General features: G+C 46.0%; 1 protein-coding gene and 1 pseudogene across 1 annotated transcript in view; both read left to right on the plus strand.

Moving 5' to 3' along the window:
* The window catches only part of LOC126284281 (roundabout homolog 2-like), a 1294877-nt gene that overhangs the window by 893569 nt on the left and 374808 nt on the right, over positions 1-26500 (plus strand). The gene's annotated exons all lie outside the window — the stretch shown is intronic.
* Positions 17225-17342, plus strand: LOC126285489 (5S ribosomal RNA; annotated as a pseudogene).

Here is a 26500-nt window from a genome sequence, read left to right on the forward strand (position 1 = left end):
ATGAATAGATGCAGAGGATATGTGTGGTTTCAACCACGTTTCGGATAAGAGGATTACATGGTAGTTTAGTTGGTTGAAGAGGAGGCTAAGTTCTTCGTAATGCGCAGGTAACGGACCGAATGTTGCAGTGAGCTGCTAAAAGCTCTGACGCGATCCGCTGAGCAGCCTGTAGTAGGGTGGCAGACTGGTTTGTCCCTTTGTTAGGCACTACCTGCCGCGAGGGACACTGGCCGGTGTTTCTGCCAAGTGACATAATATAGGGGTGTCCGAGATTTTGCGCGCCCTGTTTGCTACTCCGCGAGTGCCGAAAGAAAGGCAACTGCAAGAGATTTCCTGAGGTTGCGGGAATAATTAAGAGGTGGTAATTAAGAGGTAATGAGATGAAAATCAGAGAGATATTATTATGCAATTGTCAGCATCCTTATATTGGAAGCTTGAGTGATATTCCATCGTACAAAGAAGTTGATGGAAAAATAAATGTTGTTGTTGTTGTGCTCTACAGTCCAGACTGTGGTTTGATGCAGCTATCCATGCTACTCTTTCCTGTGAAAGGTTCTTCATCTCCCAGTACATACTGCAGGCTTCATCCTTTTGAATCTTTTTATTGTATTCATCTCTTAGTCTCCGCCTACGATTTGAAGCCTCCACGCTTCCCTCCATTACTAAATGGGTGATCCCTTGATGCCTCAGAATATGCCCTACCAACCGATCCCTTCTTCTAGTCAAGTTGTGCCACATATTTCTCTTCTGTCTAATTCTATTCAATACCTCCTCATTAGTTATGTGATCTACCCATCTAATCTTCGGCATTCTTCTGTAGCACCACATTTCGGAAGCTTCCATTCTCTTCTTGTCCAAACTATTTATCATCCATGTTTCACTTCCATACATGACTACACTCCATACAAACACTTTCAGAAACGACTTCCTGACACTTAAATCTATCCTCGATGTTAAAAAATTTCTCTTCCTCAGAAACGCTTTCCTTGCCATTGCCAGTCTTCATTTTATATCCTCTCTACTTCGACCATCATCAGTTATTTTGCTCCCCTAATAGCAAAACTCATTTCCTATTTTAAGCGTCTCATTTTCTAATCTAATTCCCGCAGCATCACCCGATTTAATTCGACTACATTCCATTATTCTCGTTTTGCTTTTGTTGATGTTCATCTTATATCCTCCTTTAAGACACTGTCTATCCCGTTCAGCTGCTCTTCAGGGTGCTTTGTTATCTCTGACAGAATTACAATGTCATCAGCGAACCTCAAAGTTTTTATTTCTTCTCCATGTATTTAAATTACAACTCCGAATTCTTCTTTAGTTTCCTTTATTGCTTGCTCAATATGCAGATTGAATAACATAGGCGATAGGCTATAACCCTGTCTCACTCCCTTCCCAACCACTTCTTCCCTTTCATGCCCCTCGACTCTTATAACTGCCATCTGGTTTCTGTAAAAATTGTAAATAGCCTTTCGCTCTCTGTATTTTACCCCTGCCACCTTCAGAATTTGAAAGAGAGTATTCTAGTCAACATTGTCAAAAGCTTTCTCTAAGTCTACAAATGCTAGAAACGTAGGTTTGTCTTTTCTTAATCTATTTTCTAAGATAAGTCGTAGGGTCAGTATTGCCTTACGTGTTCCAACATTTCTACGGAATCCAAACTGATCTTTCTCGAGGTCGGCTTCTACAAGGTTTTCCATTCGTCTGTAAAGAAATGTTGTAACTTGGTTTATTTGTTAATCTGCGATTTTTTTCAAAAATCGAGGCAACTTTTTCCAATCTGGGAATAACAGTTGAAGTTCGGTTACACACAGGCATGAATCCATAGTATGTTTCTACGTGCAAAGGGCACGGGGTCAGAATTTTTGCTGTCGCTATTCCTACCACCCTTCCCAATATAACTTGCCATCACCTCCGCTTTTAACTTGCCACAGGAACGTATGAATTTATGACAATAACAAAAAATATTGAACCTAATCTGCATTAGTAACGGTTTGAGCTCTGAAAAAAAGCCTACAAGCGCTACCCGTTCATTACCACAATAAACAGCTATGCATACTATGCGAAATTTCGTTAATAATTTGGTCGCTGCGCACAAAGAAAACGCCATCATATAGAAACAATAGTTTACTGTGTTCCTGATTATGTTTGGTAAACAGTGGACGCCTGATCATGGGAGGAGCTGTGGATTGGTTCAAATGGCTCTGAGCACTATGGGACTTAACATCTGTGGTCATCAGTCCCCTAGAACTTAGAACTACTTAAACCTAAGTAACCTAAGGACATCACACACATCCATGCCCGAGGCAGGATTCGAACCTGCGACCGTAGCGGTCACGCGGTTCCAGACTGCAGCGCCTAGAACCGCACGGCCACATCGGCCGGCAGTCTCCTTGTATTTGAAGCTTTCGTGCAAAGAAGTTCGTGGACAATTTGGGCGAATCGGTGACGACGAATAGACGCGGTCCCCTTATAAGATTCAAGGCTTCACTGCCAGGAGACAATTTTAACAGGCAAGAAGAAGCCGCGAAACCTAGTGATATATCGGCAGTAACTCTGCGTATTCGATAGATTCGTTTTACTTTTGACAACTTCTCTCTTTGACAAAGTTTGTCACTGCCGATTACGTGTAAACTACTGCCAAGCCCTCTTTTCACGTCTGTCTCTGACGTCCGACCCGTCAGTCGACAATATTCGGTGGGACGAGGAGCATCCTAGATGATGTCCAACCGAGCTGTGGGCGAAACGTCAGAAACAGGACTAGTTTCATGAACCACAGCCTTACAAGCCAGACTGCGTCTAAACTACCACGAATGAATATTTACTTCGTTGATTTCAAATTGCAGCAGCAGCCTCGGGAAATTTTACAAGGAGTAAAACCATTTGCTCTTCCATGGACGCTATTTTATTCTTGAGTAAGTATATTATTTCGTCGCAACTAGATAGTTTCGGTCTTACGCCATTCCCACGTGGTTCTTTATTCGCACGAAGTAATGTCCGCTATCGACAGGGGATCTCAAGTTGATTCCGTATTTCTAGATTTCCGGAAAGCTTTTGCGACCGTTCCTCACAAGCGACTTCTAATCAAGCTGCGGAGCTATGGGGTATCGTCTCAGTTGTGCGACTGGATTCGTGATTTCCTGTTAGGAAGGTCGCAGTTCGTAGTATAGACGGCAAATCATCGAGTAAAACTGAAGTGATATCAGGTATTCCCCAGGGAAGCGTCCTGGGACCTCTACTGTTCCTGATCTATATAAATGACCTGGGTGACAATCTGAGCAGTTCTCTTAGACTGTTCGCAGATGATGCTGTAATTTACCGTCTAGTAAGGTCATCCGAAGACCAGTATCAGCTGCAAAGCGATTTAGAAAAGATTGCTGTATGGTGTCAGGTGGCAGTTGACGCTAAATAACGAAAAAGTGTGAGATGATCCACATGAGTTCCAAAAGAAATCCGTTGGAATTCGATTACTCGATAAATAGTACAATTCTCAAGGCTGTCAATTCAACTAAGTACCTGGGTGTTAAAATTACGAACAACTTCAGTTGGAAACACCACATAGATAATATTGTCGGAAAGGCGAGCCAAAGGTTGCGTTTCATTGGCAGGACACTTAGAAGATGCAACAAGTCCACTAAAGAGACAGCTTACACTACACTCGTTCGTCCTCTGTTAGAATATTGCTGCGCGGTGTGGGATCCTTACCAGGTGGGATTGACGGAGGACATCGAAAGGGTGCAAAAAAGGGCAGCTCGTTTTGTATTATCGCGTTATAGGGGAGAGAGTGTGGCAGATGTGATACACGAGTTGGGATGGAAGTCATTACAGCATAGACGTTTTTCGTCGCGGCGAGACCTTTTTACGAAATTTCAGTCACCAACTTTCTCTTCCGAATGCGAAAATATTTTGTTGAGCCCAACCTACATAGGTAGGAATGATCATCAAAATAAAATAAGAGAAATCAGAGCTCGAAAAGAAAGGTTTAGGTGTTCGTTTTTCCCGCTCGCTGTTCGGGAGTGGAATAGTAGAGAGATAGTATGATTGTGGTTCGATGAACCCTCTGCCAAGCACTTAAATGTGAATTGCAGAGTAGTCATGTAGATGTAGATGTAGATGTATATGATACAAACGCATTGGTCGTTTTTGTAGCAGACCATACCATCGCATGCAACGGAGAGAACTCTGGGCCACACTCTTCCACGCGACTGGTTGGTGTGGTGGCGTACTTCAGAACAGCTGGTCACAGCTGTCCCTGAAGCGGAGGACAGAAATGGAAGGGTAGGCGCGAGGGCGCGAGGGACGTTTTAATGAAACGCCACCCCCTCCCCCACCGTCGCGCCTGACAGCGCCTTTCTTCCCGGCCGATGAAGGGTATATTTCCTCTTAATTACTACCAGCCCCTCCACCATATTATGACTTGAGAGTTAGTAATAACAGATGCACAGCTGCCAAAAATCCCGCGTGAATGGTACAGCTGACGGGTACAATCTCCTCCATTCACGGCTGCAGGATATTAAATGAACAAGCTGCCGCAATTCCATTGTTCTTACATTTAATGGCGTTACTGTAAAGTTTTACGTTACCGTTAATAGGATAACAGTACTTCAGACATTGTCATAAATGCAGAATGTCTAAAGGAACGAAGTAACTTTAAAAGTTCGACCAGTTTTTTACCTCCTAAAAGCAAGTAAACTGAATGAATGCTTGGAAGAAAACTATGTTGTTTCTTCAGTCATGAATGGAAAAAATAGGCATATGTCATATGTAAATTCTCACGCGTTTGTGCCTCGGCTGTTGTCTATCCTGGAAGAATACCTCAAAACTTGTTAGAGAAGATCTCTCCGGCCCTTATGTCTCCAGATAAATTAACATGAAATGCGCTTTTAAACTGTAAATAACGATATACAATATATAAGATAATCAAATGTCCCTATCGAACTTCCAATTTCAGCCGAGATAGCTTTTCCAGAGTACTGTAATCCCTTTTGACTCGTGCATATGAGTCACGGAGCCCTACATTGAATGAACGACTGTTGTAGCTTCACGGAGTTCTTCATCTTCGTCTTGTGAAGTACTTGAAATATAAAAAGCTACAAAATAACCGACGTTCCTGTCGCGTTGCAGCTACTTTCCTGAGAGCAAACTTAGTTGTTCGTACGTTAGCTTAGTGCTTCCTGAATTTTCGCTGTTTTCCGCACTTGAGTTGGTAATTGTATAACCATTTTCCAATTACAATCTTACAAACAGAATGTGCAAACCGTCACAATACGAACACAATACGAATAAGGCACGTTCGTGGAACACCTGATATCTGCTGAGACAACCAGGAACACATACAGTGAAGAACCAAAAAAACTGGTCCACCTGCCTAATATAGTCTACGGCCCCCGCGAACACCCAACACGACGTGACATGGACTCGACTACTGTCTGAAGTGGTGCTGGAGGGAATTGCCACCGCGAATCTTGTGCGGATGGCCATAAATCCGTCACAGTACGAGGGGGTGGAGATCTCTTCCGAACAGCACGTTGAAAGGCATCCCAGATATGCTCAATAATGTCTGGGGAGTTTGGTGGTCAGCGGAAGTGTTTAAACTCAGATGAATGTTCCTGGAGCCACTCTATAGCAGTTCTAGACGTGTGGCGTGATGCATTGCCGTGCTGGTGTAGCCCAAGTCGCTCGGAATGCACAATGGGCATGAGAGGATGCAGCTGATCAGACAGGATGCTTACGTTCATGCCACCAGTCAAATTCGTATCTAGGTCCCATATCACTCAAACTACACACGTCCCGCACCATTGAAGAGCCTCCACCAGCTTGAACAGTCGACTGCTGACATACAGGGTCCATGGATTCATGAAGTTGTCTTCATACCCGTACTCGTCGATCCGCTCGATACAATTTTGAAACTAGATTCGTCCGACTAGGCAAAATGTTTCGAGTTATTAACAGTTAAATGTCGGTGTTGATGGGCCAGCCGACGCGTAAAGCTTTGTGTCGTGCAGTCGTCAAGGGTACACGAGTGGGCCTTCGGCTCCGAAAGCACATATCGATGTTATTTCGTTGAATGGTTCACACGATGGCAGTCGTTGACTGCCCAGCATTGAAATCTTCAGTCGTCTTTGGTCCTGTTCTTGCAGGATCTTTTTCCGGCTGCAGCGATGTCGGAGATTTGATGCTCTACCGGATTCCTGTTATTCACGGTACACACTTGAAATGGTCGTACGGGAAAATCTCCACTTAAGCGGTACCTCGGACACGCCGTGCCCCATCGCTCATTCACCGACTATAACACCACGTTCAGACTGACTTAAGTCTTGGAAACCTGCCATTGTAGCAGCAATAACCGATCCAAGAACTGCGTAAGACACTAGTCGTCTTATAAAGGCGTTGCCGACCGTCGCGCCGTATTTTGCCGGTTTACATTTCTCTGTATTTGAATAACGAAAAGAGAAGGTGAGTACTGATTGAACACCATTAAAACTCTTTCGTCAGGTGAATCTGAGTGAATATTGTTCCACAGATTAAGCAGTGGCAGTACATTAGCTTTAGTAACACCACATCAGTTTCATCAACAGTACCAGTATCCATTCGATTTCTTTAGCTATATGTATTTACATTTTCTAATGTAGTTTACCCACTTATAATCGGGTCATTGCAGCGGTATTGCTTATCTGTTGCAATCCAACAAAAAACATCCTTCACCCATGTAACATCCATTCGTTTGGCTACTAGAGCTGATCACTTCCATTTCAAATTCGTACGTCTCTAATTACATCTTACACTCCATTGTGTTTCCTGATGCATTAGGATGACGAAGCAAAATTCAGTGGAAGTTCTGGACAAACGTCTCACGGTAAATTTCCCAATGAAATAATGGAATGTGTGTCGGCCAAATAGTTCTGCACAGCTATGTTATTTGTTCGAGAAAATATATACTTACAAACGCATCAAACTTGTTTTGTTGAACAGTGTGACTCATATGTGTGTCTCTTCAGCTAAGAGTGACAATTCCATCCTAAATTGTTTATTCGTTGTATTCCAAACTCTGTCTTCCTCTGCAGTTTTTAGCCTCTACCAGTTCCACTAGTTCCGTGCAAGTTATTCCCCGATGTCTTAGCACATTTTGTGTCTTTTCTTCTCAGTGCCCTCCGTACAAGTTTCCGACTTTGTGGAGAACCGCCTCGTCCGCGATATTTAGAATGTAGGAAATTACTCCCTTTTACTTAATCCTTTGTATCTCATTTTCTTCCTAAGTGTCAAATAACATGAATTACAATTTTTCTTTTTAAACACATCTGATTTTCCCACTGTTGAAACAGTTTTCCTTGAGGAAATTTATTTATTTACTTTCTTATTATGAAGTCCACATCCGTAGCTGAGTGGTTAGCTCGGCTGACTACCATGTGGAGCACCCGGGTTCGATTCCCGATACTGCCAGGGATCTTTCCTTGGTAGCCTCGTGATTCCTGTTGGGAATATACCTGACCGTAGTGGCGGCATCAGGTCAAGAAAACTGACAACGGACGGGAGTGTGCGATGTGCTGATTCCGTACCTCTCCATGCCACATTCGTGGTACGCCATTGGCTAATGGATGACACGACCCTCGATCGGACACGATTGGCCCTTCTGTGGTTAGAACGACGATGCTTCGCTTGTTTATGCACAGCGTAGGCGTTTCCTGTGTCCAAATATTAGAAACGTAAATGCGTTTTTGCTTTCAAATATTTCGTTTCCTTTGCAGGAAACATTAGCAGGAAAAGTGACAGGCACTCGTGCAACGTTTGCAGCATTGTGTCACGAAATGAAAACAAACCACAAATTAAAGATTAAGAAGACACAAAAACGCAAAGCCCATTACTATAATAGACGTGAGCTCGGCGAGTAGGGGTTAAATTCCGCTGTAAATCGCCATTATCTAGTCACGAATTTGGTAAACAGGCGAAACATCGACACAAACAACGTCCGTTATCTTGTCAAACTTTCCATCAATCAGAATTTCTGGCAAACACATCAAACATGAACTTTGTTTGATGAACACGTCGAACAGTACCGTACACTGTAAAATATGTGACAAACATAATAAAGTTTGACAAATTGTTTGATCGCACAGGGTGTCGGTAGCAGACGACACCACCGTCGCGTGCCTCTGCGCATGCACCTGCTGCAGCTTACTCATAATTTTACAACTCGCACTCGCCACCGTCTACTGATGAAGGCGTCATTGGCCCAGTCATGGCGTGATTTACACCCGAGCACGTGACGCACACCCACAGAGAGTAGCCGATTTTGTTTAGAAAGGCGCTCGTGTGAAATGGGCCTAAGCGAGGAACTGGGTACGAATTAGCTGATATTTCGGCCTGGCTGCTAATGTGGCTTCTGCGATAATTCTTTGTCCGAAGATCTGGTCCGGGGCTGCCTGCAAATTGCGCGGTGCCGCAGCTGCGAAACCGCCCCTCGCCCCCTGCGCCCGCGGAGCCGCAGCTGCGAATCCGCCCCTCACCCCCAGGCGACCACTGCGTAGCCGCCAGGCGACGCGTCAGCCTCCCATTGTTGGGGCGCCTTTTAAAAAAGACTCGACCATAATGGCGCGAGCCCATCTGTCGCCTTGTTACGCACCAATTAGGGCTCTCTGGACCTCGGCGACGCTCCGCCATTGTTGATGCCAAAAGGATGCAGATGGCAGGTGGTCACTCGCAGGTCGTTAGCACCTCCGTACGGTACGGCGCTCTTGCGTGATACCTCAAGAGAGTGACTCTCCTTGTACACAGTCCCTTTTTGTGTTCTGTAATATCTCAATACGATAAATGCGGGAGAGTCAAAATGTTATTTATACTTTAGTCATAATGCACTGAAACTAATTTAGGATTAGCAACTACAATGATTTTTCATTCCGTTGCAATGCATGCGAGTGCGTGACACCCGATGCCACATTTAAACACATTTGTCTACTAAGTACCGTTCGGCCCCGGTAATTGAGTGGTCAGCGCGACAGAATGCCAATCCTAAGCGCCCAGGTTCGATTCCCGGCTGGGTCGGAGATTCTCTCCGCTCAGGGACTGGGTGTTGTGTTGCCCTGATCATCATCATTTCATCCCCATCGACGCGCAAGTCGCTGAAGTGGCGTCAAAATCGAAAGACTTGCCCCCGGCGAACGGTCTTTCCGACGGGAGGCCCTACTCACACATTTCTTTATTGAGTGCCAATGTAATTATTTGGCCGCTGCACGCGGTGGAAGCACCATCACATCGAAACACCACATTAGATTACTCCAGGTTATTCGAGGGCGTGCTGAAAAGTAATGCCTCCGAATTTTTTATGTTTGAACACTCGAGGCTTTTTAAATAACATAAAAGTTATTAATATTCTATATCTTTATTCTATGTAGGAAGGTTGGAACTTTAACAATGATAACTATTTATTTAGAGCTCGTGGAAAATAGATACGTGTTTCAAAGTTTTGCTGACCTTCAAAGTAGTCACCAGCATTGTGTATAACCCGTTGCCAGCGATGTGGAAGTCGTAGAATACTCTTAGCAGCGTCAGTTGTGTTGACAGTTCAAGCGGCGCGATCTGTTGCCCGACGAATCTGTAGCACTTCTGAAGCGAATGACGCGAAGTGTTTCCTTCAGTTTAGAAATCGAGTTGAACTTATGAGGGCATAAGTCAGGGGAGTGCAGTAGATGGTACAGCACTTAGCAGTCCCATCAGTCACACAAATCAGAAACAGTTTGCACAGTACGTGCTTGAGCATTGTCCTGCAAAATGATGGTCAGGTCCTGCACAAAGTATGTAGGCTGTGTTCCAGAAATGGACAGCATAGAGACAGAAGTGATGGCACTTTCTGCAGGACCCGACCACGATTTTGCAGGACAATGTTCAAAGACGTACAGTGCAAGCTGTTACTGATTTGTTTGAGTGATGGGGCTGCTAAGTGCTATACCACCTACTGCACTCACCTGACTTAAGCCCTCGCAATTTCAAATCGATTTCTAAACTGAAGGAGACACTTCACAGCATTCGCTTCAGAAATGCTACAAATTAGTCGGACAATAGACCGTGCCAATCCCGGCGGAAGTTCGAGTCCTCCCCCGAGCGTGAGTGTGTGTGTTTGTCCTTAGTATAATTTAGGTTAAGTAGTGTGTAAGCTTAGGGACTGATGACCTTAGCAGTTAAGTCCCGTAATATTTTACACACATTTGAACAATAGACCGCGCCGCTCGAACTGTCAACACAACTGGCACTGTTAAGAATATCCTGCGACTTCCACATTGCTGGCAACGCGTTATACACAATGCTGGTGACTATGTTTGAAGGTCAGTAAAACTTTGAAACATGTGTCTATTTTATACGAGCTGTAAATAAATAGTTTCCACTATTAAAGTTCCAAACCTCGTATGTTTATTTCTGAAAATAGTCACCCCGGCGACGAGCACGTTTCTCCCAGCGAGAGATCTGTTTGTTGATACCGTCACTGTAGAATGTTTTACTTTTTTGACATAGCCATAACCTCATTTCTCCTTGTAACACGTCAGCACGATCAAAGCGAAGTCGCCGAAGGTGTTCTTTGTTTTGCAGACATGAAGATCGGATGGAAGCAACGCAGGACTGTATGGAAGATGATCAATGAGAGTGAACCCAAGGCGTTGGATTTTTGCAGATACCGACAGTGCTCGTGTGTGGCCTAGCATTGTTACGCTTGAGGAGGGGGTGCCACGTGTGTGGACAAACTCTTTGAATTCGAAACTCGCTCGATTACAGCACTCTGTTTCTCATGCACTGAGATAGATACGTTACACAGGCTGCAAATATGCAGACCTGAAGAATAAAGCTGTAGAATGTTAATAACCTTTGTTTTATTTTAAAAAATTCCAGGATTTTTCCATAAAAAATTCGGATACAGTACTTTTCAGCACCCCTTTTTATGTATTGAATGGAAGTTTTCTAAACATGGGAGAAGTGGTAGGAAATTGAATTTACAAATCTAAATCGAGTTCATTTACGTTGTCAACACCAACAGCTTCTTTTAGTCTCACATGTTCCGTTACGAAAATGCACGAAGTGTATGTCACCTTATTTGTTAAAAATAAGATCACGCTCTTAGTTTTAGTGTCTACGTCCAATATGATCGTCGACGTAATTTGGTCAATTCAGTAATTGAGATGCGTTTCATTTTTAATTGTCTTGTATATATACATACAACATAAGTCACTAAAAGCGTTAAGGCTCGTCACAATGGAATACTTATTAATGTGTCAACGTGCCAAAAGCCTGCATAACCAACTTTTGCAGCGTACGCTGCTGTGCCAAGTACAGGAAGAGAGTCCCTGAGGTTCTGGAAGGGACCGACAAGGGTGTGGTGCCATGCCTAACCCAGGACCGTGGCCAGCTACGCTGTGTTCCTCGGTTGAGAGTCCATCGAGGTGCTCCCACAGATTCTCGACTGGGTTTAAATTCGGATAGTTCGGTGGCCAGCGGAATATGGCAAACTCGTCCTGGTGCCCTTCGAACCACGCACGTACACTTGCAGCTGTATGACCTGCTGCATTGTCCTGCTGGAGGTTGCCAATGTGCTGGCAAAAAACAAACTCATGCATTACGGATAATTGCAGAATGTGGTGTCACACAACAGTGGCACTACACAAAACTGACGCTAATAGCATAGACACATAGGGAACACACACGACACATATCTGTAAGTGCACAGTATTGGTGGTAAGTTGAGAAAACCGTCCCGAAACACTTTTGCTACAAAACGCCACTGTTTCCTGCGCATGTACCCCTACATCAGTATGGGATATGATCACCATGCACACGTACACAGGTCGCACAACGGGTTGGCATACTCTGGATCAGGTGGTGAGCAGCTGCTGGGGTATAGCCTCCCATTCTTGCACCAGTGCCTGTCGGAACTCCTGAAGTGCCCTAGGGGTGTGAAGACGTGCAGTGATACGTCGACCCAGAGCATTCCAGACGTGCTCGATGGGGAGAACAGGCAGACCACTCCATTCGCCTGATATCTTCTGTTTCAAGGTAATCCTCCACGAAGGCAGCTCGGTGGGGTCGTCCATCAGGAGGAAGGTGGAACCCACTGCACCCCTGAAAAGGGGGACATACTGATGCAAAACGACGTCCAGATATACCTGACCTGTTACAGTTCCTCTGTCAAAGATATGCAGGTGTGTACGTGCACCATTCATAATTCCACCCCACTTCATCAAACCACGACCTCCATACAGGTCCCTTTCAAGGACATTAAGGGGTTGGTATGTGGTACCTGGTTCGCGCCAGATGAAAACCAGGCGAGAATCACTGTTCAGACTATATCTGGACTCGTCCGTGAACATAACCTGGTACCACTATTCCAATGGCCGTGTACTGTGTTCTTGACACCAGGCTTTACGGGCTCTCCTGTGACCAGGGGTCAGTGGAATGCACCTTGCAGGTCTCTGGGCAAATATATGATGTCTGTTTAGACTGCAGGCACTGATGGTGAAAGATCGGTCTTCTTGTGGTGTTTTACACTGTAGACTTCCCGTACTGTAGCATCTGGACACGTTTCCTATCTGCTGGAATCGTTGCCATAAAGTTTAGATCACACTTTGTGGCTCACGGATGGCCCGTGCTACGACCTGCTGTGTTTGACCAGCCTCCAGTCGCCCTACTATTCTACCCCTCATAACGTCATCAATATGTGTTCTTTGAGCCATTTTCAACACACAGTCACCATTAGCACGTCTGAAAACGTCTTCACATTCACGCAGTGCACCATACTCTGACATGCACAAACACATCTGTGCGTATGTGGACTGCTGCCAGCGCCATCGTGCGACAACCACAGGTCAAATACACCGCATGGTCATACCCTGAGGTGATTTAAACCCACAAACCGCCCACCAGAGCGTTGTTTCACCGTGTATCAGAATTATCCTTAATTTATGAGAATGAATGAACATGTTTGAATGCAGGGGTCCACATGGTTCCCAAGGATAGATGCATACTTGTGTTGATCCATTACGCATTCCAGAATGACGAGATCACTCAGGGAGCTCCGCGAAAACACGCTCAGACTACCTCCAGCCTGGTTCCTTTCCTTTCAGACGTTTCACGCCGTACACGCTAACGGCCGTCTGTCCGATTGAGGATAAAAGGTGATTTACCTGACTGGTTGATTTATTTGGGGGAGGGGACCAAACAGCGACGTCATCGGTCCAATCGGGTTAGGGAAGGAAGTCGCCCGTGCCCTTTCGAAGGAACCATCCCGCCATTCACCTGAAATTATTTAGGGAAATAACGGAAAACCTAAATCAAGATGGCCAGATGTGGGCTTGAAGCGTCGATCTTCCAAATGCGAGTCCAGTGTGCTAACCACTGCGCAGCCTCGGGTGGTATTTATCTGGTAAGACCACCTATCGCCACTCAGTGGACGTCCAGTTGTGATATTGGCGTGTAAGTTCCAGCCTTCGTCGCCGATGGACAGCAGTCAGCATGGGCGCATGGCCAGCCGCTGTGGCCGAGCGGTTCTAGGCGATTCAGTCCGGAACCGCGCTGCTGCTACAGTCGCAGGTTCGAGGCCTGCCTCGGGCATGGAGGTGTGTGATGTCCTTAGGTTAGTTAGATTTAAGTCGTTCTAAGTCTATGGGACTGATGACCTCAGATGTTAAGTCCCATAGTGCTTAGAGCCATTTGAACCATTTCAACCATGTGCGCATGAACCAGCCGCCTGTTGCGGAGGCCCATAAGGTGGAACTTCCGCTGAACGGTAGTAGAGGGGGCACCTTTGGTAGCCCCCTGGTTCATCGGGGCGCTCAGTTGCTCAAGAGTTGCACGTCTGTTCGACCGTGCACATTTCCGCAGCCGTCGATGACACTTGTCATCAATGGGTTCTGGGAGCACGACCTAGTCAAAGGATATGGATCGCGCCATTGCAACACGGAAGGTGCACTTCAAACACGGCGGCAAGCTAACAGTTTACAAACTCAGCCGTTTGGGAAATGCTTCCACCCCACCCTTCCGGACGTCAGGTGGCCGGCCGCTGTGGCCGAGCGGTTCTAGGCGCTTCAGTCCGGAACAACGTTGCTGCTACGGTCGCAGGTTCGAATCCTGTCTCGAGCATGAATGTGTGTGATGTCCTTAGATTAGTCAGGTTTGAGTAGTTCTAAGACTAGGGGACTGATGACCTCAGATGTTAAGCCACATAGTACTTAGAGCCATTTGAACCATTTTTGATGTCAGGTAAACAGCTCAGTTTGCTCATAAGGAGAACGACTGTACTGTTTTCCACGTCACTCCGGTACGCCTTGTATACCCTCCGCTGCTAGTGTTAGCACTTGCTATGTGTGAGTCGAACGTAGGCAGTGCACGTATTAATATGACTGGACCGTGTATGATGTGTTTGTCTTACGTTAATGTACACCTACCCTTGTTTCACATTCCTGTAGCTTCACCGTCTTGATGGTGTCTTTGGGGCACGATAGATGAATAAATGAATGAATCACTTCGCCACCCGCCACCCTCACAGTCGCCTGTGATGAAAGTGAGGTTCCGCGCTGTAATCGAACCGCTGATACACGACTGCCCCGTAGAAGTCGCCAATCAAGACAGGAGAGAAGCCACATTTCACGGATGAAAGGAGGAGGAAACAAGAGAATGGCACGGAATGTGACGGTATGACACACGCAGAATAAGGTTGAGCAGCATCCCGAGAGAGAGCAGGTGCTGTCCTGGAGACGCTCGTGCGGCCGGAACAGACGCCTCTGTGGCGTATCGCCGTGTCGTCTTAATGAACGCGTCGCGTCGTTCTGCTCGCGGAGGCGGAGTCTCTCTCGTTTCACACCGCCATGATTGATTGCAGACGCGCCGGCGGGGAGCGACCTGAGAAAATTTGTTCGGAATTAATAACGCGGCCGTCTCGTAATAGAAGGCGACATTCCGATATTATGGGCCCAAATGAATGCTCGCGAGGCGCCACTGCTGACGACGAACACACTTAATTGCGGCCATTTGTCAAAATGTGAAGGAAACCCATCCCGCCTGTTAGCAACGGGAAAAAAGTGGCGTAGCGTCGAGAGGAGGAGAATGTGAGATCTGCTTACGCTCTCTCTCAGGAGATTAAGTGCGAGGAAGTAATAACTTAGGAAAGATCCGGGGTCATTACTTCCTATATCCATAGTAAAGGCGAGTACAGCGGCATAAGTGACAGTACAAAAATGAAGACGCCCCTTTGCGAGTATTTGTGTTGTAGATGGAGTGTCCCCTTGTGTTATTTATTCTACAGCTGTTTGTATGATATTATCGCAGAAGCAGCTCAGTAACACAGTCACCGTGGAAGACACACTGTGCCCCAAGGTCGTTAATTGCGGATCGAGGGAAAGTTTTCAATCGAATCTGACAGAGATAAACCGTCGTTGCAACATTACTCATCACATGTCGACTGCCTACCATCCACAAACTGCCGGGCCCACTGAACGCCTTAATAAGACCTTGGCCGACATGCTGTCAATGTTCGTCAATGTTGAGCAGAGCAATTGAGCTGAGGTGCTACCTTTCGGCCGGCCGCTGTGGTCGAGCGGTTCTAGGCGCTTAGTCCGGAACCGCGCTGCTGCTATGGTCGCAGGTTCGAATATTGCCTTGGGCATGGATGTGTCAGATGTTAAGTCCCATAGTGCTTAGAGCCATTTGAACCGCTTTTGAGCTACCTTCCGTGACGTTTGCCTACAACACCGCCAAATAAGACGCCACAGAATGTACGCCATTTTTCCTGGTCCATGGGCGTGAGGCGACTGCGACGATGACACTGTATTTCCGTTACATCCTGCCGACGTGGACGACGACCACCATCGGCCAGGTGTTAACCAGAGCTCAGAAAACTCGACAGTTAGCTCGACCCCGCACGCTGCAGGCTCAAGAAAACGATCGCCGAACGTATGACACTTGCCACCGCCCTGTTGTCTACCAGCCTGGTGACCTTGTCTGGATCTTCTGTACTGTATGTATTCCAGCCACAGGTAGTTCGCTCCGCGCTCTTGTATGTGCAAGTGCAGAATAAACCTTCAGCGGGCCGGAGTGGCCGAGCGGTTCTAGGCGCTACAGTCTGGAACCGCGCGACCACTACGGTCGCAGGTTCGAATCCTGCCTCGGGCATGGATGTGTGTGATGTCCTTAGATTAGTTAGGTTTAAGCAGTTCTAAGTTCTAGGGGACTGATGACCTCAGGAGTTAAGTCTCAGAGCTATTTGAATATTTTTGAATAAACCTTCGTTAAGTGAAGTTCGTCATCTATCTAATTACAACTTCTTCTACGTAACAATATTCTCCGTGTTTTCCTATCTTCTGTTGATCTTTTGATCTGTTGAATCCAATCTCACCCAATATCCTTGATAATGTGTTTTGCTCATTCTCATATTTATCTTTTCTGCGACTGTTATTGCATTGCTTAAGACACTGGGCTCGCCTTCGTGAAAACCGGGTACGTCTTAAAAGACTGTTACTTTGAGAAAGGCATTTTATGCCTCCCCAAATGTCTACCTCCTCTGTGTTACCACTGATTACCACTGATTGTACTTAGAATGCAGTACACGTGACTATGTCTCGGGACACAGCTCTGCACGCCAAGCTACACGAGCAGCTGTTACGCAGAAGTCATTGAGACACGTAAACACAAATACGGCACCTATCATCGTTTAGCAGGTGCATTCTTTTTCTTTCCATTTTTTAGCAGAGAATCGTAAAGGCTTGGGAGTAGTTACTTTCGCGCTGTCTCTCGTCTTTTAGACAGCCTTGCCATCAGTTTTTTCTGGAAAAGCTGCTCCTCGGTCGCTGCGTCGTACAAACGAGAGGCAGTACGTTTGCCGGGACAGAGCGCCGCTGTGTGCAGCAGGAGTTACGGTTATGACTTTCCGGTTGGCAGGCTGACACACGGCTGCACTTTGGCGCCCCATATTTGGGAGGCGGGCGGTCTTGTTTCTTTCCAGGCCTCTGCTTACATTCTGAGCATTACCGCCCGGCTGAAGAGCCAGGCCACCTAAAAGCAGGTCTTCTTGTAGCGACACACACCCACACTCTCACCTCCACTGTAGGCTGTAAGGCGCACAGTCGGTACTGCGGCGTTGCCTGGCTTAGGTACGTGGCTCAATCCATCAGCAGATTGCCGATTAGAGCACAGACGAGTGACTCAAAGTCTCTTTCAAATTTGTGCACTTTTTGTCAGTACTTGTGACTTTTACGGCAACGGCCTTGCCGCAGTGGATACACCGGTTCCCGTGAGATCACCGAAGTTAAGCGCTGTCGGGCGTGGTCGGCACTTGGATGGGTGACCATCCAGGCCGCCATGCACTGTTGCCATTTTTCGGGGTGCACTCAGCCTCGTGATGCCAATTGAGGAGCTACTCGACCGAACAGTAGCGGATTCGGTCAAGAATACCATCATAACGACCGGGAGAGCGGTGTGCTCACCCCACGCCCCTCCTATCCGCATCCTCCACTGAGGATGACACGGCGGTCGGATGGTCCCGGTAGGCCACTCGTGGCTTGAAGGCGGAGTGCTTTTTATGACTTTTACACTCAGCCAAACTAGTCTCATGCGTTTGCGTGCATATCTGGAGTTGCTGCATTTAATGTCGTTGCTGTGCGGCGTCACTGCTCACCCAAAGTTTCTGAAAGGGAAAGCTCAGAGACGGAGACTTTCGTAGCAGTTCGCATCAAAAAATTAATTTCAGTGTTTTTCATAATTGTGGGCTGTATTTAAACATTTATAATGCAGTCGCGCCGTACTCGTTAATAGGTATAGCATTACCAGCAGAAAAATGTGCCTATGAAAAAACTATGATAGAAAAGTGGGCAGCCCGCTGCCTCAATGCTCATTCCAGCTTTCTCACAATAAAATTTGCCACACAAACATATTAGCGCTCTTTTAATACAGAACGTTGTCAGTCCTTGTGCCTAGTCTGTCTTTGTTGTGAAGTCTTCATACTCAGCATGTCCCTCTCACTTTCACTGTGTACATGTATCTCTCTCCCACTGTCTTCTTTGTCTTCCACTGGAACCTTCTTCTGCCTCTCTCTCTTTCTCGCGCACTGTCACTGTCTTCATCTCTTTCTTTCACTCTTCTTTCTCACTGTAAACGTGTCTGCCATTTTCGTTCTTTCTCTGCCTCACTGCCATTGTCTTTCTCCCTTTCTTCTTTTCTCCCTTGCCCACCGTCTTTTACTTTCTCGCTTACAATCTGCTCTTTCTCTTCAACCACTATTGTCTCTTCTCCATACACGTCTTTGGCGATCGTCCATGGATCACCTCACCTTGGCCCGTCGACACTGACATTGGACTGTAGGTGACTGGAAACATGTTGCCTGATCGGATGAGTCTCGGTTCAGATTAAAAATATCGAGCGCATGGACATTAACGGGTAAAGTGGACATCCTCAGCAATCCATGGACCCTTCATGTCAGCAGGGGACAGTTCAAGCTGGTGGAGGCAGTGTCATGGTGTGGGCCGTGTGCTGTTGGAGTGATAGGGAACCTCCGATACGTCTAGATACGACTCTGACAGGTGACACATGTGTAAGCATCCTGCCTGATCACCTGTATCCATTAATATTCACTGTGCATTCCGACGGACTTGGGCAATTCCAGCAGGACAGTGCGACACCCAAGTCGTCCAGAATTGCTGCAGAGTGGTTCCAGGAACACTCTCCCGAGCTTAGATACGTCCGATGTCCACCAAACTCCCCAGAGATGAACATTACTGATCATATCTGGGATGCCTTCCAACGTGCTCTTCAGAGGAGATCTCCACCCCCTCGTACTCTTACAGATTTATGGACAGCCCTGCAGGATTCATGGTGTCGGTTCCTCCAGCACTACTTCAGACAGTAGCCGAGTCCATGGCAAGTCGTACTGCGGCACTTCTGCTCGCTCAGCGGCCCTACACGATATTGGGCAGGTGTACATGTTTCTTTGCATCTTGAGTGTAGTTAGCACGAGTAACTTTACAAATGCTGTTTCTGAATATGTAAAAGGAAAAAAAGACGTTGTAAAACGAAGTGAATGTCTGTGTATATATATTTATGGGCTAGAGAGAAGGAAGAAAAAGAGAGACGTGCTACGAGAGGCTAGAGGAAAAAGTGCTTGATTACTTTCTAACTATAGACGCAGGAGTGATGGCGATTAATCGGAATAATAATTTAGCGCTATCTGCGGTAACCGAATCGTGTTCCCATCGGCGGGTGAAAATAACAGCCGAGACGTCCGTCTTGTCAGGCGGAGCACGGGAAGTTCGTTACACGGTCAATTAGGGCCGCGGGTCGAGGGAGCGACCTCGGCCGTTGGGATCGTCAATGGGCGGCGCTGTTCGCAGCGTCTTATCGCAGCCTGCTCCCAGTATGCTGCGTCACCACATGTCACTCGTCAATTCTGGACGCCACTGGCAGGCGCTCTCCAAACGTACATCCTGTAGTTACATAGCGTCTGGTCGCGAGAGACGTGTGAGAAAATACACTAAAACACGTCATCCGATACTTCTCTGCTGAAATAAGGGCGTATATGCGACACACTGCTCGTTCATAAAGTAGCAGTACCAGAAAGAACATCAGGTAACGCAAGTTTTGTTTAGACTGTTTTACCTATATAGGGGGTGCGCAAAATTTTGGAAACGCCAAAAATACAACAGATTATCGTGTTGGCATTCACTCGGGATGGATAAATCCACATCATGTACGGTTTTCAAGGGCATATTATACCTCTTTTCCTGCAAAGTACACTACTGGCCATTAAAATTGGTACACCAAGAAGAAATGCAGATGATAAACGGGTATTCATTGGACAAATGTATTATACTAGAACTGACATGTGATTACATTTTCAGGCACTTTGGGTGCATAGATCCTGATAAATCAGTGCCCAGAACAACCACCTCTGGTCGTAATAACGGCCTTCATACGCCTGGGCATTGAGTCAAACAGAGCTTGGATGGCGTGTACAGGTACAGCTGCCCATGCAGCTTCAACACGATACCACAGTTCATCAAGAGTAGTGACTGGCGTATTGTGACGAGCCAGTTGCTCGGCCACCATTCACCAGACGTTTTCAATTGGTGAGAGATCTGCAGAATTTGCTGGCCAGGGCAGCAGTCGAACATTTTCTGTATCTAGAAAGACCCGCACAGGACCTGCAACATGCGGTCGTGCATTATCTTGCTGAAATGTAGGGTTTCGCAGGGATCGAATGAAGGGTAGAGCCAATGGTCGTAAAACATCTGAAATGTAACGTCCACTGTTCAAAAAGCCATCAATGTGAACAAGAGGTGACGCAGACGTGTAACCAATGGCACCCCATACCATCACGCCGGGTGGTACGACAGGATGACTGACGAATACACGCTTCCAATGTGCGTTCACCGCGATGTCGCCAAACACGGATGCGACCATCATAATACTGTAAACAGAACCTGGACTCATCCCAAAAAATGACATTTTGACATTCGTGGACCGAGGTTCGTCATTGCGTACACCATCTCAGGCGGTCCTGTCTGTGATGCAGCGTCAAGGGTAACCGCAGCCATGGTCTCCGAGCTGATAGTCCATACTGCTGCAAACGTCGTCGAACTGTTCGTGGAGATGGTTGTTGTCTTGCAAACGTCCCCATCTGTTGACTCAAGGATCGAGAAGTGGCTGCACGATCCGTTACAGCCATGCGGATAAGATGCCTGTCATCTCGACTGCTAGTGATACGAGGCCGTTGTCATCCAGTACGGCGTTCCGTATTACCTTCCTGAACCCACCGATTCCATATTCTGCTAACAGTCATTGGCTCTCGACCAACGCGAGCAGTAATGTCGCGATACGATAAACCGCAATCGTGATAGGCTACAATTTGATCTTTATCGAAGTCCGAAACGTGATGGTACGCATTTCTCCTCCTTACACGACGCATCACAACAACGTTTCACCAGGCAATGCCGGTCACCTGCTGTTTGTGTATGAAAAATCGATTGGAAACTTTCCTCATGTCAGCTCGCTGTAGGTGTCGCCACCGGCGCCAACCTTGTGTGAATGCTCTGAAAAGCTAATCTTTTGCATATCACAGCATCTTCTTCCTGTCGGTTAATTTTCGTGTCTGTAGCACGTCATCTTCGTGGTGTAGCAATTTTAATGGGCAGTAGTGTAGCTGCAAGTTCAGATAACAGTGATCGAAGTGGATAGCTATCACGCCTCTTCTCTCCAAAGCAGACCACAAAGGTTCAATAATACTGAGATCTCGACATTGTGGTGGCCAGGGGAGAAGCGACAAAAAAAAAAAAAAAAAAAAACATAAATGGTTCAGATGGCTCTGAGCACTATGGGACTTAACAGCTCAGGTCATCAGTCCCCTAGAACTCAGAACTACTTAAATCTAACTAACCTAAGGACACCACACACATCCATTCCCGAGGCAGGATTCGAACCTGCGACCGTAGCGGTCGCGCGGTTCCAGACTGAAGCGCCTAGAAACGCTCGGCCAGGAGATGCGACAGTTCATCCTCGTTCTCACTAACGAAATCCGGGACGACGCGCTCTGTGGTCAGGTGCCCTGCCTTCTTTCGACACAACATTGCCTTTGGGGAACAAACATTTTCTCATGGCATGCACCTGATCAGTCAGAATGGTCCCTTAACCCTTTGGCACTTACACCATTATCGAAAGTAAACCTGAGGTGCATGTAATACTACTATCTGTTTGGTAACAATGTCAAGGCTCATCCGACCAAATGGCTGTCTTCCATTTCCCCACAGCCCGGGTTTTATACGTTATGTATTACTTTCTCGTGCTACAGGTTAGGGGGATGTGCATCACTGATGAGTAGTTTCGGAATTACAACTCGCCCTTGAATTCCCTGCCTGTGGAGCTCCCTCCATTTGATTTGGTGGTGACAGCGTTCACGAGTGCGACATTCAGATCTGAAGTGAATTTCACAGCTGTCGTCCTCTTATTTTTCGTCTCAATACTCTTCGTCTGCCACGATCACTCGACACTCCCTTTCGTCCATATTTGACTCAGCGGATGACGAGGTATTAATCTTCGATATGGTATCACTTGAGGCACCAAATATTTCTACTACCTTCGCTACAGAAGCACCCACCACAGGGGCACCAATATTTTGCCAGCATTCGAAGCCACAGCTCCGGCATAATGCACTCACAGCTACACAGAAACCTGTTCTGACCAAGACTGACTCGTATTGAGACATTACAAAGGTTCCGGCCATGGTCAAATACAACAGCGCAGCCTGCATGTTTGTGTAGTATCAGCATTCACATTCAAGCATGCTTCTCTCGCAGCGTTTCCATATTTTTGTCCAAACCTTGTACACAATATTAGGAAGAATTGCATTTGTAGGTGGTATGGGGGTTTACAGGTTGCGAAACCTAATTCACAGAGCTAATTCACAGAGCCCTCTGTAGAAGCAACAGTCTAACGCGGCTAGACATCGAAGCGAATTGACCTTAGATGACAAATATGAGTACGCCAGTTTCTGCTGCTTCATCTGTGTGGCAGAGTTCATTAATCGTAGCAGCTGGCGAGGCGTAATGTCTCTCTCTCTCTCTCTCTCTCTCTCTCTCTCTCTCTCTCTCTCTGCAACCCATGACCAACTGTTTTCAGTGTAGAGAATGTGCTGCCCAGGGCTATGGCTGCTCAAACTGGTGACACAAACGTGCATTTCGTGTAACTGTTTCAGCCGATCACGAGGCTGTTGTTAGGCGAGTTAACGTGGGCTTGAAAAGGCGCTGATGGCGGAGGGCATGGCTCACATTGCAGTGGTACCAGCTGCGTCTATCAATACATCGGGTTTTATAAGGCATGGCCGGCTCCTCAGTAGGTATGGGAAGGGGAGGTTGGCGAAGCTTATAGGCGACAGTGTGGTGGGTGGTGGTGGCATCACTCGTGGGAAAATTTCTGTAGTAGCTGGTGTTATATCTGCACCTTTTTTTAGATTGAAGTCAAGTAAATGTTAATGTCGTGTGACTAGGGCCTCCCGTCGGGTAGACCGTTCGCCGGGTGCAAGTCTTTCGATTTGACGCCATTTCGGCGACTTTAGTGCCGATGGGGATGAAATGATGATGATTAGGACAACACAACACCCAGTCCCTGAGCGGAAAATCTCTCCGACGCAGCCGGGAATCGAACCCGGGCCCTTAGGATTGACATACTGTCGCGCTGAGCACTCAGCTACCGGGGGCGGACATTGAAGTCAAGTGATACGTAAGAAAATGCTGGATTGTTTAGACAATTTTCTTCCTGTTCTAAACGGTGAAGAACGTCCGCAGCGAATTGTATGCGGTGTGGCTTGTAGTCTGGTTGCAATGCGCGCAGCAGTTGCAGTGGGCATCTGCATAAACGTTGCCGAAGCACATTGTAAGGGGTTCACCACCCTGTTGGAGAAAATGTAATCTCGATGTATTGCTCGCTTGCTAGAACGACAGTTCACAGGCGCTGCCTGAGACATGAAACATTTTTGCCCTGTTAAAAGAGAGCTGCAATAGAGTCGCAGGTCAGAGCAGTCTCTGCTGCAGTTGCAGTGGCTCGCTGCTATGGTGTAGTTGTAGTCTGTCACTGGTATAGCGCAGTTTATAGTTATTACTTGTTAAAGTCACAGTGCAGAACAAATTGTAAAATTTTATTATATGGATCTGAATAATAATTGTGATCAACCGCAGAGCTACATGATACCATGGAATGAGATGATGATGAACAAAAGAATAATAGTTAATATAATGAAAAATCAACAGTGTAATTAAGTCAACCATCTATTGTAATGTAAATTTTATTATTTTTTATTGGCATGCGCGTAGTTAAGTGACTTGTCTGAGATGATAATATGAATTTGTTTCAATCTTTTCCTTTGTGATTCGTCAGCGCCAGCTGACCCAGATTTGTAATATATTCAATTTTTCCGTCTAATGGATTGTAGATCTTTATCAATAACGTAATAAATTTTCAGAATATAATTGCTTTTACCAGTCAACTGTAAAAGTATAATTTTCCATTAAGTCATTGCCAGTCCCGATCAAGTCATTTTAACTAAATTAAAATATTCCAGAATTTTTGTCACATCATAGTCATGTGCTCTTCAGTAATCAGACGACCAGCTGTGCAGCTGTTCACTAAGTAAAGTCAGTTTTTCTAGTAATTCAGATCTCAGACAAATGTTGTCCAGTATTAGTAGATAGGTCAGCATTGCACTAAGCTGTGCCATTTACGAGCAGATATATAGACAGCGTTATCCGGCGACACGATCACGAGGTAAGAATTTTTCAGTTTATTTCTCATGGACAGATTCAGATTGATTTTGTAGGGACATGGCCTAGCGCTGCTTACGTCAAAATTTATCAGTTTTTCATGAGTTAAGATTTATCAGTTTTCATACGTCAGCATTTAATTATCAAAATTTCACTATTTTATATTTTTTTATTTGTACGGGAAGGTTACATTTCATTATTTTATATATTTTTTTAGTTATTCTGGAAGGTTACAACATGGTGCATGTTTGCTGTAGGGATCTGCAGCTCCTGCGACGGATTCCAAACATACTTCTCTGGTGAACGTCGTAAAGGCGGTGGTATCCGCTCTGTGTCGGCTTTCGTCCAGTATGATGTCTCACACTAACGCTTTCAGTGTGCACAACATTCCTGTACCACAGGCGTATCGACGTCTGGGACGGTGCGTCCCTCCTATAACGTCTTTGGAAGTTCCTTTGAATCTGCATGTCCGACATGGTCTGAATAAACCATTCCACACACAGAGCCTTTTTTTTGAACCGTTGTCATTATGCTTCACTCACAATAATCAGGAAGACATAACAAACAAAACATTGTGAGTTTTTCTGTCACATAAGCCAACGTGATTATCTTAATCAGCTTGGGTGCTATAACACACTGATGTCGTAGGGTACTCTTTCAGACACGCTGTACATCATTCATATCTCTATGCCCAGACGACTGCAACAAGCAGTAATAAATGCAAAAGGGACGCCCCCCCCCCCCCCTCAAGTTAAACCATGTTTTCATTTCATGCTGCAAATGTAAAAAAAGTAGCTTTTGCATGAAATATTCTATTTTCTTAACCTTGTTATCGCTACGACTTTACTTTGTTCCTTAGTTTTCAGTAAAAATTATTTACTGAGGAACTTTACACAGGAATGGCTCATGAGATTTTGTATTCGCTTCTTTTCACGTACCTCACACATAATTCTTTAAAAAAATTTTGAGCTAGACGAATACTTTTTCGACTTCATTGGGCGTCATCTTCAGATAAATTATGGAAGAAACGACTGAGGACCACCAAGTGAAGTTTCCACTCGCGTCACGTTTCTTGCTGCCTGTGAGAATTCGCTCGTGGCGCCCACTGACGCACGACCGAATATGTACTCTCAAATGTAAAAGCCATGTGCTCCAGTTTCCTCTCATCACGTCACGTCCAGTTAAAAGCCTCCCTAATTCAATCGCGGTGTGCCACAGGATATTCCGTCACGACGCCTCTCGACTTTTTCCATTATTTTCTAAATTTAATTTGATTTTTTTCCGGGGCTCATAAAAATAAAAGCAGTGAATGTTTGTACGGAATCACTGTCAAACAAAATAACTGGCGAGCTCCGGGAAATAATAATACAAAGTGAAATAATAAAAAAAGAAACAACAGATCTCGATTGGAGCTCGCAGCCCACGTGTCACAGATATCGGGCCGCTGATGGAAATTAAATAAAGCTGGGGGAATCCCGTCTGCGTAGCGGTGTTGCAGTAACAGCATGTGCTTGCCGCCCGTGACCAAATTCCATCGAATTAAAATCGAGCGAACTGCTGTCCTGCCGTACTCTGACGTCACCAACGCTTGCATTCTTTCCCGTTACGCTGTCCGGAAATAGTCATCGCTAAAACACAGTTTCAAAATGTCATCAAAGTCATTCGTCGGTGTGGGCTGGACACGACACGTGACGTCAGCACATTTGATTGGAGATAGGTGATGCGTGGCATGCACCAACATCGATGTCATCCTGGTACTGAACCTTCGAGCTTTTCACGTTCGAAAAAGCGGTCGACAATGTGAAATGGTGCAATAGGTTCAGCCGGCCGCTGTGGCCGATCGGTTCTAGACGCTTCAGTCCGGAACTGCGCAACTGCTACGGTCGCAGGTTCGAATCCTGCCTCGAGCGTGGATGTGTGTGATGTCCTTAGGTTTAAGTAGTTCTAAGTTCTAGGGGATGATGACCTCAGATATTAAGTCCCATAGTGCTCAGAGCCATTTGAACCATTTATGAATCAGGAACGAATGGACAGATTATGTTGAAATTTACGTTACATACTGACGTCGGTGGTCCTTTGTGTTACATATTTTAATACTCGCAAACTCACTCGTCAAAACCTATAGGGTACTTCCCGTTGACCTAGACTCATGAAACTTGGCAAAAAGGAAGGTTTCACAGTGCAAACAAAGGGAAAAATATGAAAATGGTAAAACGGTAATCATATCACAC

The sequence above is a fragment of the Schistocerca gregaria genome, chromosome 8 (genome assembly GCF_023897955.1).
Source record: "Schistocerca gregaria isolate iqSchGreg1 chromosome 8, iqSchGreg1.2, whole genome shotgun sequence".
Classification (NCBI taxonomy): domain Eukaryota; kingdom Metazoa; phylum Arthropoda; class Insecta; order Orthoptera; family Acrididae; genus Schistocerca; species Schistocerca gregaria.